The 13,506-nt window shown below is 44.1% G+C and overlaps 1 pseudogene; it reads left to right on the top strand.

The window, feature by feature from the left end:
• The first annotated feature begins 5,922 nt into the window (after positions 1-5,922).
• On the top strand, positions 5,923-6,418 carry LOC107402588 (large ribosomal subunit protein eL21 pseudogene; annotated as a pseudogene).
• The last annotated feature ends 7,088 nt before the right edge of the window (positions 6,419-13,506 follow it).

Below are 13,506 nucleotides of genomic sequence, written 5' to 3' on the forward strand. Positions count from 1 at the left end.
CCTCGTCCTTGTGAGGATGCTTTTCAGCGTGCTTCTTGCGTAAATGCGTAAGGCAGACCTTTGAGATCAATTGCGACTGCATTTGCCCGATGACCTTACTTCCCATGCTCTCCAGTGACGTCCTTATACATCTTTGGAGAGGTCAAACATCAGAACACAGGGCAGTCCATCCGCTGGCGTCAGGAGGATCTGGGAACTGCAACTCTTAACTATCATTTACCACCTGTGTGGCCTTGGACAAGTAGCTAATTAGCCTTTCTGATCTCTGGCTGTTGACTTCTGTAATGTAAAGCAAGCATAATGATTTCCACAAGTGACTATGGGAACTAAAGATGACTAGATAGACAGGTCTGGAGTAAAGAGGGCACTTAGAATTTAGTGGAAGCTGTCCTTATTCTAACACCTCTGAAGCTTTTCCAAGCCACCCAGCACTGGCATGGGCAGCTGTTCATTCCTCTATGCCCCAGGAGCACTTGTAAGCACATCTACATGCCTGGCTCACAATATTACCATACATGTTCAAGTCCGTGTCCTCTACTTTGTGAGATCTTCACAAATAACATCTGGAAAATGGGATGCTTGGCAAACACTTATTGACTGAAGAAATGGATGAAAAACTTCATTCTAACTTCTGCAGGCCTAAAAATGAACAGCCAGTGAGCGGAATGGCCCTTCAGATGACAGTGACAAGACAGCAGGCAAGGCTTGTTTGTGTTAGCTGAGTGACCATGCTCCTCTCCCATCCCTATGCTGTAGTCACTGAAATAAGAGTTTGGATAGTGGTGGCACACGCCTTTAATCCCAGCACTTAGGAAGCAGAGCCAGGCGAATCTTTGTGAGTTCGAGGCCAGCCTGGTCTATAGAGCGAGTTCCAGGAAAGGCTCAAAGCTACACAGAGAAACCCTGTCTCGGGAAAAAAAAAAAAAAAAAAGAGTTTGGATAGAAAAATCATCTCTTTAACCTCACTCCATAGCCTAGGATCACCAGTGCCCTTAAGAGCAAAGAGGGACAGGGTTGTTCTCTTGGGCAATGCTTTTGGGGACTTGCAAATTGTAAACACATACACACAGATATTTTAATGGACACATGAGCACACCTCTTACTTGAGATCTCACACTCAAGCTCCTAACATGATACAACCTTCTATGAATAACTGGCCCCAACAAGTGACTCTTTACCTCTCCTGTCTCAGATCCCAGTGTGTGGGGCTGCTCCGGTAAAAGTCTAGCTACCCTGGCAGGTCCCTCCTCTCAGATTCCTTGAACGCAGTAGATTCTTGCGCAGCAGTATTGCACTTCCCAGGAGGGCTGAGCGTTTGTTCCCTTGTCTCTCAGCACACTGACATTTAAAGTTCCAGAAGTACTCTAAGATTAGTGCAGTGTCCCCCAACAGTTCACACAGAGGTCGAGGGATATTTGATTTTGTGACATTGTTCTTAAATGTGTATACATGTAGGTTCAGACATAACTCAACAAGACTCATGACACTGATTCTAAAGCATTGAACAGGAGCCTGAATCCACAAAAAGCATCCGTGTCAAAAAGCTAACAAAATTACTGTTTCAAAGAGTCAAAAATGTTCAGCTCTGTGTAGCAATTTAACTTATTAGCATGTGTTAAATATGCTCTATTTCTTACCTTTATCTTCCACAGGGAATTTGGAATATGCTAGGAAATTTCTTAAAATATGAAAAAAAATTATTTTATTTTGAAAATGGAATTCATCCCTACAGTAATATATTCTAAAATTGTACTGATACTGATCAAATTCAAGCATCTCTGATATTTTGCCAATTTTCGATCATATAAAAGCCTTCACTTTATGCACGTTTGTTGATGGTGGAGGATGAAACATAATTTAATGATTATATAGCTAGCTACCTTTTTAATTTTTAAATACTTAAAGATGACATATGGGCTTCCGGGCCCTGAAAATCTTAGGGTTATGATTCACTCTAAGTGACCCAGGCAAAGGACACCAAGTTATCCCACAGGAAACACAAATCTGTTCAAGATATTAAGAGGACAAGAACTTTCTGTTTCAAAACAAGGAAAACAAGCTTCCTGTCGATGTATGTGTGCTCGGTCTTTGTGTTCAGGCGATGCTGAAGGGCCGGCAGCAGATGAAAAACCCTGTGGCCCAGTCAGCCACCCAACACAAGGTTCTAACTGCAGAAGTCCGGCCTGAAGCAGGAGGAAGAAGTGCCTATCGCCAAGCAGCAGTGGCACATGCCTTTAGCCAGCCTGGTCTACAGAGCAAGATTCAGGACAGACATCAAAACTACACAGAGAAACCCTGTCTCAAAAAAAACAACAAATAAACAAAAAACAAAAAAAAGTGCCTATCAAGCCACAGGATTGACGTACACAGCTCTTACTTCAGAAAAACTTTCCCTGAGTGGAATTCCTGAGACCAAGCTGCCCCACGCTAGAAAGAGGAAGCATTGACAGCCGATTGCAGAGCCTGCTTTAAAGGAGACAGGCTGAACGGGAACATTTTCACTAGAGCCCGGTGTACCTCTGTGCCATTGTTGAAATAGTCATCTAGTATTCTAGGAGAATCCTACGTAATGTCTTAAAACTAACCTTCTACCCCACTGTTCGCAGGATTGCTGATTCACGCTTTATATTAGTCTACTATTCACTTGAAAAACATCAGAGAGCTATGTGCTGTTAAGGGAATAGGCAGTTCCACTCTCAAAGTAGATAAAGTTACAAATGGCTGTATGTGATGAGATTCTGGACCATTTCAGGGAAATGAGGAGAGAACAAAACGGTATCAAGATGAAAACCGTAGATGCTTGGATAGCATTTAATGCATGGCACATAATAATTTGTATAATTGGTATACACACTTCTTAGGAAGGGTCTTTTGATCACTAGTGCTTTTCTAACATGATGCTAAAGAAAGTAGGCACTTACCGAGACCAAATGTTGGTATTTTTCCTCAATTCTGTGCTCTGGGTGCCTTAACGGGGAGTTTTATGTGGATCACATATACAATAGTCACAAAGTCAAGAGAGCAGTTGTCCTAGTTGAAAAGCGTGTATATAAAATAGAAACATCGGAGAACCACTATTCTTATGAAACCACAGATACAAGCAGTCCTCTCTGCCTTTGTTTCTTCTTTTTCTCAGCACTAGGCTGTCAGCTCTCTCTCTCTAAACATTCCCTATCTCTTCAGGGTTTCAACAAGACATCTCTACACTGTTACTTTATAGTTTATAAAATGTTTTTAAAACATAACATAGTGTCTGGAGTCAGAAGAACATGAGTTCAAATGCAGATTCCTGCATTCATCAGTCATATGGCCACAGGCAGATTATTTGATCTTTCTAAGATTTGATGTCTTCATCAGTGACGAGGGAATAATACCTACCCATAGGGTTTTTTGGTTGGTTGGTTGGTTGATTGGTGGTGTTGTTATTTGTTTGTTTTTGATTTTGGAGACAGGGTTTTTTTGTTTTTGCTTGTTTGTTTGTTTGTTTGTTTGGTGTGTGTGTGTGTGTGTGTGTGTGTGTGTGTGTGTGTGTGTGTGTAGCCCTGTCTGTCCTGGAACTCACTCAGTAGACCAGGCAGCCCTGGAACTCAGAGATTCCCCTGCCTCTGCCTCCCAAGTACTGGGATTAAACCACCATGCCAGTCTTCCCATAGGGTTTTATGAGGTGGAAAGTAGGTAGATGGTGTCAAGTGCCTGGCATATCATTTCAATAAACGGTGTTAAGACAATTAGATGTCCATATGCAAAAGAATGAATGCAGCTGGACTCTTTCCTCATACCACAAACAAAACTTCAGCCAAAATGGATCATAGACCTAATGGTCATAAAGCAGTTACAATCTTGTATAAGAACAAATCTTGACCTTGGTTTGGTCAACAGTGCTGTTTAGATAAGATACTTAAAACACAAGCACTAAGCCTGAAGTGATAGTGCAATCTAATCCCAGCACTCAGGCAGAGGCAGATGGATCTCTGTGAGAGAATACAACAAACTTCATAGAAATTAAAAGCCTCTGTGTGTACTCAAAGGAAGGACAGGGACACACACACACACACACACACACACACACACACAAAGGGAAAACAACTCACAGGACTTGCGTCTAGAATGCGGAAGAACTCTCTACTTCAATAACAAAAGACAACCAATTTTTAAAGCAGTCAAAGTCTCTGAATAGACACATTTTCTGAGAGGATACACAACCATCCGGTAAACACATGAAAAGGTGACCGCACCATCTAGTCATCTCAGGAAGCCAAGCCAAAACACAATGAGGGAGCCCCCTGGCCCCTGAGATTAGCTGTGGTAGAGAAACAGAACACATGCTATTGAAGGTGTGGCAGACTTGAGCCCCTCACACACTGCTTGTAAGAATATTAAAAGGGAAAACCACATGGGAAACCAAAATGGCTGTTCCGCAATAGTTAAAAAATAGAAATACAGCCGGGCAGTTAATCCCAGCACTTGGGAGGCAGAGGCAGGCGGATCTCTGTGAATTCAAGGCCAGCCTGATCTCCAAAGCAAGTTCCAGGAAAGGCACAAAGCTACACAGAGAAACCCTGTCTCGAAAAAAAAAAAAAATAGAAATACATATGACCCTACAACTCTACTCTCAGATTTCTACCGAGAACAGAAAAACTATAAGCCCATTTTTAAGTGCATAAATGTTCATAGTAGCTTTATTAATGATAGACAAAAAGTATAAATAGTAAAATGGCCCATAAGTGGTGGACAAATAAAAGGTAATATATCCATGTGATAGAGTCTTATTCCATAATAGGAAGGGAACACTCATCCATGCACCATGGATGAACCTTGAAATCATAGTAAGAGAAAGAAGCCAGTAAGCAAATACAGGGATATTTTTTTTTTCTGAGAAACGCCTCTTGTGGCTTGCATTTTGCAAACCAGACTTTGGCCCAGCCTGTGATCAAGTTAGTAATGTGCTTTGAGGTCACTTAGAACCACGTGCTCATTGTGTTTATATACTGTGTGCTCAGCCTGATCAAAATCAACTGCCCTTTAAGAAAAGCTATGGAAGCGGGGTGGTGGTGGCGGCGGCGGCGCACGCCTTTAGTCCCAGCACTGGGGAGGCAGAGCCAGGCGGATCTCTGTGAGTTCGAGGCCAGCCTGGGCTACCAAGTGAGTCCCAGGAAAGGTGCAAAGCTACACAGAGAAACCCTGTCTTGAAAAACCAAAAAAAAAGAAAAGAAAAGAAAAGAAAAGAAAAGCTATGGAATCTATCTTATCACAGTCTAGACTCCCAACATAATTAACTCTTGCACGCTTAGCTGACAGCATGGTTTTAATCTTCTACCGTGCTTCCCTTCATCGCCCCTGCATATCCCTGACTAAAGACAGTAAGTATATGTGTGGGTAAGATGTAGTAACTAGACGGCAAAGAGTTGAAAACAACACCCCCTCCCCTTCAAAATGTTGAAAACAACATGTGAGCATGGGCTGAGAACATCTATGTGTGGCTTTGTGTGCTGTTCTGAGTCAAAGGGTCCGAAAAACAATTTCGTCTCTTGTGAGACTCCTACAAAAGACTGCCAAGAGTTCCCCATTCATTGCCCATGCCACATTTGCTGTTCAGCAAATAGAGAGGACGGACGGCCTCTTCAGAACTCTTCCGAACAAACGCATCAGGCTCACTCTTGGGCAAATGACACCATGCTTTAGTTTCTTTTGCTTTAGATGGCACTGCCATAACAAAAGATTACATGTTTATGTCCATTCATGTGAATGTCCCAAATAGACAAATCCACGAAAACAGAGTGGGTCAGTGGCTGCCTAGTAGAGCTGGGATGGAGGGAGTGGTAATGAGCACTAATGGGATGGTTAAAATGTTGAATTAGCCTTTTGGCCACGGCAGCCATCTTCCAGTAACTCGCCAAAGTGACAAACACAAAGGGAAAGAGGAGGGGGACCCACTACATGTTCTCCAGGCCTTTTAGGAAACATGGAGTTGTTCCTTTGGCCACTTACATGCGAATCTACAAGAAAGGTGATATTGTAGACATCAAGGGGATGGGCACTGTTCAAAAAGGAATGCCTCATAAGTGTTACCATGGCAAAACTGGAAGAGTCTACAATGTCACCCAGCATGCCGTGGGCATCGTTGTAAACAAGCAAGTTAAGGGCAAGATTCTTGCCAAGAGAATTAACGTGCGGATTGAGCACATCAAGCACTCTAAGAGCCGAGACAGCTTCCTGAAGCGGGTGAAGGAGAACAACCAGAAAAAAAAGGAAGCCAAGGAGAAGGGCACCTGGGTTCAGCTGAAGCGCCAGCCCGCCCTACCCAGAGAAGCACAGTGAGGACTAACGAACGGGAAGGAGCCTGAGCTGCTGGAGCCCATTCCATACGAATTCATGGCCTAATGTACAAAAAGAAATAAAAGACCTGGACTGTAAAGGGCTTTTCTTAAAAAAAAAAAAAAAAAGTTACATTAAATGGTGGTAATGGTTGTTTACATAACTACTAAGCATCACTAAATTGTATACTTTTATTGTAAGGAAGATCATTTCTACTCTAATAGAGCCATTCTTGGTTTGGAATTGTGTGTGTTCATGGATGTACGCGCACGTGTATGCCATCGTGGTCAGGTGTCTTTATCCCTCTCTACCTTATTTTTTTGAGACAAAGTCTCTCACTGAACCTGGAGCTCACTGATTCAGCTACACTGACTAGGGATCCCCCTGTCTCTCCCTCTGGGGATTGAACTCAGGTCTTCGTGCTTACGTAGGAAGCACTTTACCAAGTGAGCCAGCTCCCCAGTCTGTAATGCCACTTTTTAAGTGCTTGGCATAGTGACCACATTTCCTCAACCCATGAATAATTATTCTTGCATAATGTAACAGGGGCCTATTCTTTTCTTTCCCTAAATGTGTCCAAGTCTAACCCCAACACTAGGATCCCAATGCATCTACAGATGATCTTAAACCAAACACCCACCATGTTAAGATTCTCCTCTCAGAATCCCCCACCCACAGTTAGCAGGCTGGATGTAGCCAAGGACAGCTATGAATTCGATTGAACTCAAAACGGTAAACATGGACACAGTTCTGGATCATGAACTCTATAGATGACAATGTCCTGTCTCAGTGTCAAGAGGTCGGACATGCCCGTAGGTGGACTACTTCCCTCTGGGTTTCCACTGCTTCTTTCTAACTCCTTCCTAACTCACCTCCCTGAATAATAACAAAACAAAACCTATAACACTGTTTTGTCAATGGTGGTATTGTTTTTCTTCATCAAAAAGCCCTCAAACCAAATAATGCTTTCCAAGCACACACAGGAGGAGGTACAGGTTACCACTCCTCAGCCCCCAGCCATGTGGTTTGGGCAGCGAGAAGGGAAATAGGGTGATGGCCTCTAAAATAAAAATGTTATGTTTGTGTACAGGAAGGAGGGGTTCAAAAGCTCAGAAGTGAAGCCAGGTGTAGTGGCAGAGGCAGAGGCAGAAGCAGATGGATCACTGGGAGTTAGAGACCAACTCTCTATCTGCATACAGAGTTCCAGCCAGGACTACACAGAGATACTGTCTCAAAAAAACCAAGGGTGGTGGGAGGAGGTTTAACTACCCGCCTCTGGGTTTCTGAGGCTCCGGGGCCCTGTCCTAACAAGTTTCCAAGCTGCCCTCTTGATGGAGCGTCACTGATCCATGGTTCTTCCTGCACTATTTCAAACTAGGTTAACAGTGACTCGGGGGCATTTGTTCTGACTGTGCCACACCACGTCCCGAAAGATTCTGGAAACTCTAAGTCCGACTGAGTGTTTACCCTGCTTATGATCTCATCGTCACTGGGCCTGGTGGTGCGTGCTGACAAGCCCAGCACACAGGAGGCGGAGGCAAGAGGATCACAAGTTCCTGACCAGTCTCTGCTACAAGGAGACCTTGTCAAAAACAAACAAAACTGGAACCCGGGAGCTGGATGACTCAGTTGTTAAAAGTATCTGCCACACAAGCCTGGGGACCTAGCAAATTAATGAGCTCCAGGTTTAGTGAAAACTCCTGCCTTACAAGATGGCTCAGAGGTTAAGAGCACTGTCTGTTCTTCCAAAGGTCCAGAGTTCAATTCCCAGCAACCACATGGAGGCTCACACCATCAATAATGAGATCTGGTGCCCTCTTCTGGCTTGCAGGCCCTGTACACATAGGCAGAACATTGTATATATAATAAATAAATTTTAAAAAAAAAAAATCTTTAAAAAAACAAAACAAAAAAAAAGAGTTTGCTTTAAAAAAGAAAGAAAGAAAATAAGATGAGGAGGAGTAAATACCCAATATTCTTGTATAATATTAGAGGGACCAGCCTTAATATTATACATCCCAGGGGCTCAGGAGAGAGAACTACTATCGGCGAGGACTATTTTCAGGAAATAGAATCTCAGCACACCGAGTTCTATAGTCCACTTGCTTTAATTCCTCTGGCATAACATCCTTTATACACAGCTTCAGCTCTGTTCTCATGTCTAGCTCCTTTCTTGCCTGATTTCTCTCTGTATTTATCTACTGCTTCCTCTAAGTTCTATCTTAATTCTCATGTCTTAATCCTCCTCATCTAGGTCCTTTTCAGCTTGTTCTTACCCAGCTAGTACTTCCCCATCTGGCTCTTCCTCATCTTCCATCTCATTCCTCTAGTCCTCTCTTCTAGCCCCTCAATCTAGTTCTTCCCCATCTCAGTTTGTTCCTCTCAAGTTCTTACCCGTCTAGTTCTTCCATTCTCTTTTCTCTTCTCTGCCTCCCAGTGCCCTGGAAGTCCTGGTTTATAAAGCCAGGCTTCCAGGGTCAAATGGAGGGGTGATAAGAATCACATTGAGAGGCAATAACCGTTAATTATCATTTGCAACCCCAAAGGGAAGTGACCAATGGGGAAATGAATTAACTAAAGGCTAAATTCAGAGAATATCTAAGAAGAGGGATCTTATGTGCTCAACTATTAAACTCTTTTAACGTGATTAGTAGAAAATGTTAAGAATCTATAAGTTGTTAGGTCAATGGGAGAAAATAAAACTGTCTTCCTTTTTCCTGTGGCTCCTATCTGTCCAAGTTATCTGCCATTTTTCTGCAGGGTGGGGGAAAGTGTGCTCAGTCGCTAGGCAACCTGTGTACAGCTAGATGCCTCTGGTGATAGTTAAAGGGAGATCTGGAACCAAAGGTAAAATTTGGGAAAGGAGGAAGTAGTGCTTAATTGGCATATCCGCCAGGCCTTCTCAAACAGGTAGCCTAGATGCTTAAGTCTGTTCTTAGAAAGTACAGAGGTAACTCTAATAAGGTACTTTCCTCCATCTGGAGATGGACCTGGCCAGATGCTGCCAATGACAATAATTACAGGGAGCTTGAACTGGGGTTCTGGCTGAGCATAGCTGTCAGTGCAGAAGGTTATCTAACTATTCCTAGAAGTGGTTAAGTAAGGAGTTAGAGGTCTATAAAGTTAGTAAGGCTGTAAGAAAGGAGGGGTCTGAGCTAAATTGTGTAAAGCTATTACTTAACGTCCACCTGACCTAGGTGGTGTCTCCTTGTGGAATTTACCTTATATCAGGAGACTTGCATGTGGACTGTTATTACTGCTAGTCCTTGAAAGTGGCTAAGGGATATATCTGATTCCAGAGAAAGCCTTTCCTGAGACTGTTCTCCAAATACCTAGAATGTGTATGTCCAGAGAGTGATCAGTCCACACTGTTAGCCCTTCTTAGGGAAAAGTCAATTGGGAAAACTATGGAGGCAAACATGATTTTCATAACAGAATACAGCTGATATATAACAAGCGAAGTAACACCAAAAACTCCTTGGGATTTGGCTTCCTCTGGAGGAATTCCCTGATCCCTCCAGGTAGTGACTTTGCCATAACCAGCTGAGTTCTTATGATATATTCCTGCGGCCTGCAGCACAATATCAACCTCTGGCCTCCACACAAATGTGCACACACACTAGTACACCGTGTACACTCATATACACCATGCATACTAAATAAATAAATCTTCTCATAGTGTGGTTAAACTGGAAAATGGCTCCCAAAGGTGTCCATACCCTAACCCCCGGGAGCTGTGGATGTTATCGTAGATGGCTAAAAAAGGATTATGCCCACGTAAGTGCTTTAAATAACCGGAACTAGAGATGAGTCTCATATTTAGCTCAGAGCTAAAGACAGTAAAGAGCGGAGGAGACAGGACACAGCAAGGTGACAACAGAGGCGGAGGCTGGAGCCAGACAGACACACGCCAAGGAATGCCAGCACCCACTAGAAGCGAGGTCTTGTAAAGGGACAGCTGTGTACACGGGGATAAAACAAGCTAAGTTCAGAAATGCATAGACAGACCTGGGAAGTATATGAACAGACTCTTCCAATAGCATCGCAAGGCAACTGCTTTACAATACATGAACTTTTAGGGTTTGTAGCAAGCAAGAGCTGCTGGTACCCATCTCAGCCTCCCCATCTATCCTTGTCTCCTGCTGCATTGTGAGTGGACATCCTGGAATGGGGACAGCTTCTCTCTTCCAGGCGTGCACAAGCATGCATGCGTGTGTCATGTAGGTAGGTGACGGGCATTTGGCAAAGCACAGCCCTCACTCTGGATCCCATGCCAGTTATGGGATGGGAATGTAAGTGGCCCAGCTTCCCCTCCTTTGGTGAAGCAACCTGCGTGTGTTCCAGCATCTCAGAAGACTGGCAGGATTAAGCTCCACTCGGTCACAGCAGGGACCTACTCATTCATTACACATTTGTTCCTTTCTCCCTTATTTCTCTCTACTCTCTGCTCTCCTTCACTTTGCAAATTCCAGCCTTTTCATGCTTTTCTGAGTCGGCTTTGGAGACCCAAGCCAAGGAATGGGGTTTGGTCTGGGACCCTCAGTGCCCATGCCATGCCCACAGAACACTGTCACTGTAACACTAGCCCAGCCTTAAAACTCACACGGACCAAAACAAACCCCCTAATAGTTTTCCTCAAAAGGATACCAGAATAGGCTGATTCCCCCCAAGTCCCGCCTGCCCTCCTAAGCTATCTGGCAAATACTTGTCTAACTTAAGTGCACCCCCAGGGGAAAGATCTGCAAAGATCTGGGTGTTTTATGAATCACGGACAGAAGCTACGTTAGGCATATTAGAAGTTCACCAGGCAGGGTCACAGTGTCTTCTGGCCACGATGGGACTCATGAACTCACTGCAGCTATGGCTGCCTACACACGATCAAGCCCGGCAACATTCCAGCATGAAGGTGGGAGAGACTCACAAGCTCCCACCCCAGCAGAGGAGCTGTCAACAATGATGACTGCTAGGGTAGAGTCACTTTTAAGGGTGTGGCCCTAGTAGCCAACCATCCTCCAGTGGGTGCTCCCACATTCATGGGTATATAGGCAGCACTAATTGGACCAAGTGGGTTAAAAAAAAAAAAAAAAAAAGACATGAAATTGTGGAGGAGTGAATCCCAGAAGGCATTAAGTAGGGAGTGACTATGATCAAACACACTGTATACAAATATAATATTCTCAAACAATAACAAAAGAAAAAGAATTCAGTAAAAAGAAACCAGCATATCTCTAGTTCCTAGAATAAGCATTATCAGGAACACTTTTGCTATTCATAATACATTTTATAACTGTGAGAAGTGACCAATAGAAAGCTCCAGCCTACCTTGTTATGTTAACAGGGAGTATTCTCCCTCTCAAATCACCAAAATGATGACAAGGTGTTCCCATGGGCATGAGTGTTCCCACAAGCCCCAGCTAACAGCCCATTTTTTGCTTTTGCAGTCCTGGGAATTAAACTTATGCCCATGCGCATGTTCACACTCAACCACAGAGCAGCATCTCCAGCCCTTGAGTTTCTTCAGAAAGGGTTTCACCATGTAGTTCAGACTATCCCTTAAGAACTCTGCATCCCATGTTGGTCTTAAGCTAATGATCCTCCTGTCTCAGCTTCCTAGCTTTCCAGCAAGCTTACTTGTTTTAAAGTAATGCTTATCCCTTTCCTCAACTTTTTTTTTTTTTTTTTTTTTTTTTTTTTTTTTTTTTTGGTTTTTCGAGACAGGGTTTCTCTGTGTAGCTTTGCGCCTTTCCTGGAGCTCACTTGGTAGCCCAGGCTGGCCTCGAACTCACAGAGATCCGCCTGGCTCTGCCTCCCGAGTGCTGGGATTAAAGGCGTGCGCCACCACCGCCCGGCTAAAATTTAATTTTAATGTATTTTTTTTTTTTTTTTTTTTGGTTTTTCGAGACAGGGTTTCTCTGTGTAGCTTTGCGCCTTTCCTGGAACTCACTTGGTAGCCCAGGCTGGCCTCGAACTCACAGAGATCCACCTGGCTCTGCCTCCCGAGTGCTGGGATTAAAGGCGTGCGCCACCACCGCCCGGCTCCCTTTCCTCAACTTTAAGGGGTCCCCAAATGCCTACTCCATTCAGAGATCTGCATTCACGCTCATTATTCCTTTAGCAATAGACCAGTTTCCTTGTTAACTAGTGACCACTAGGCTCACAGTGGGGACAGGAAAATTTTCTCTGTTGACCTTGGCTCCCCTGTCTTGGGCAGGCTTTGCATCTGGTTAGGCAGGGTGTGGCTTTCTCAACATTCCCGCCTCATTCTGCAATAACCAGGAAACCCTAAATCAGTGGTCTCATGTGAGGAAGAATTCCATGGCCCGCCCCCCACCTGGGGCAGGAGTCCTCTAGTGGTGCACATAGGGAACCCTGGTCCATATGGCATTTCAGTCCCTTCATCCAGGTCAGCCAAGTTTGGCTTCTCCTCTTTCTTTTGGTAGGAATCATTCTTTGTCTGTCCTGAAAGGCATCCCCACTCCTCTTCCTGGGGGAGGTAGTCTTTGTCAGGTGTAAGAAGGGTGAAAAACATTTGCAGCTCCCCCCCCCCCCAGCACCCTACAGCATTCATAGCCTTCAAAAGGCAGGCCTGGGGTAAGCAGGCAGTTTTGTATCTGTCCCCAGTCACGTCCTGGATGCCTGAACCCTTCCCAGGACTTGCAGGCGCTCTTCTCCGTTCTTTCCCACATGTAGGCCTTTAGCTTTAAGAGGGACATCCTTACCGAAGAAGTAAGTTTAACTGAGACTTCCACCTACCGAAGGACACACTAGTCCACACACAGCCTTTAGGAATTTGTAGAATGACCTACACAGAGAACTACAGGCAACTAAGGAATGCTGACAGCGGGTGAAAATGTTCCCCAGGGAAGAGCACACCCATTAGTTATCCAACACCAAATGGATTACACAACTGAGTAGGCTGTACTTATGTATTTAGGACACAGACACAGACACACAGACACACAGACCAAGCACATATATGTAACAATTAATGAAAAAAGAGGCCATACATTTGAAAAAAGAGCCAAGAGGAGTATATGGAGGGTTGAGAGGTGGAAAGCTAAGGGGAAATGATGTAATTATATTATAATCTTAAAAAAATAAAAGGCAGTGGTGGCACACACTTTTTAATCCTAGCACTCAAAAGGCAGAGGCAGGTGGATCTCTGAGTTTGAGGCCAGTCTGGTCTACAGA

The sequence above is a fragment of the Peromyscus maniculatus genome, chromosome 11, assembly GCF_049852395.1.
Source record: "Peromyscus maniculatus bairdii isolate BWxNUB_F1_BW_parent chromosome 11, HU_Pman_BW_mat_3.1, whole genome shotgun sequence".
In the NCBI taxonomy this organism is placed as follows: Eukaryota; Metazoa; Chordata; class Mammalia; order Rodentia; family Cricetidae; genus Peromyscus; species Peromyscus maniculatus.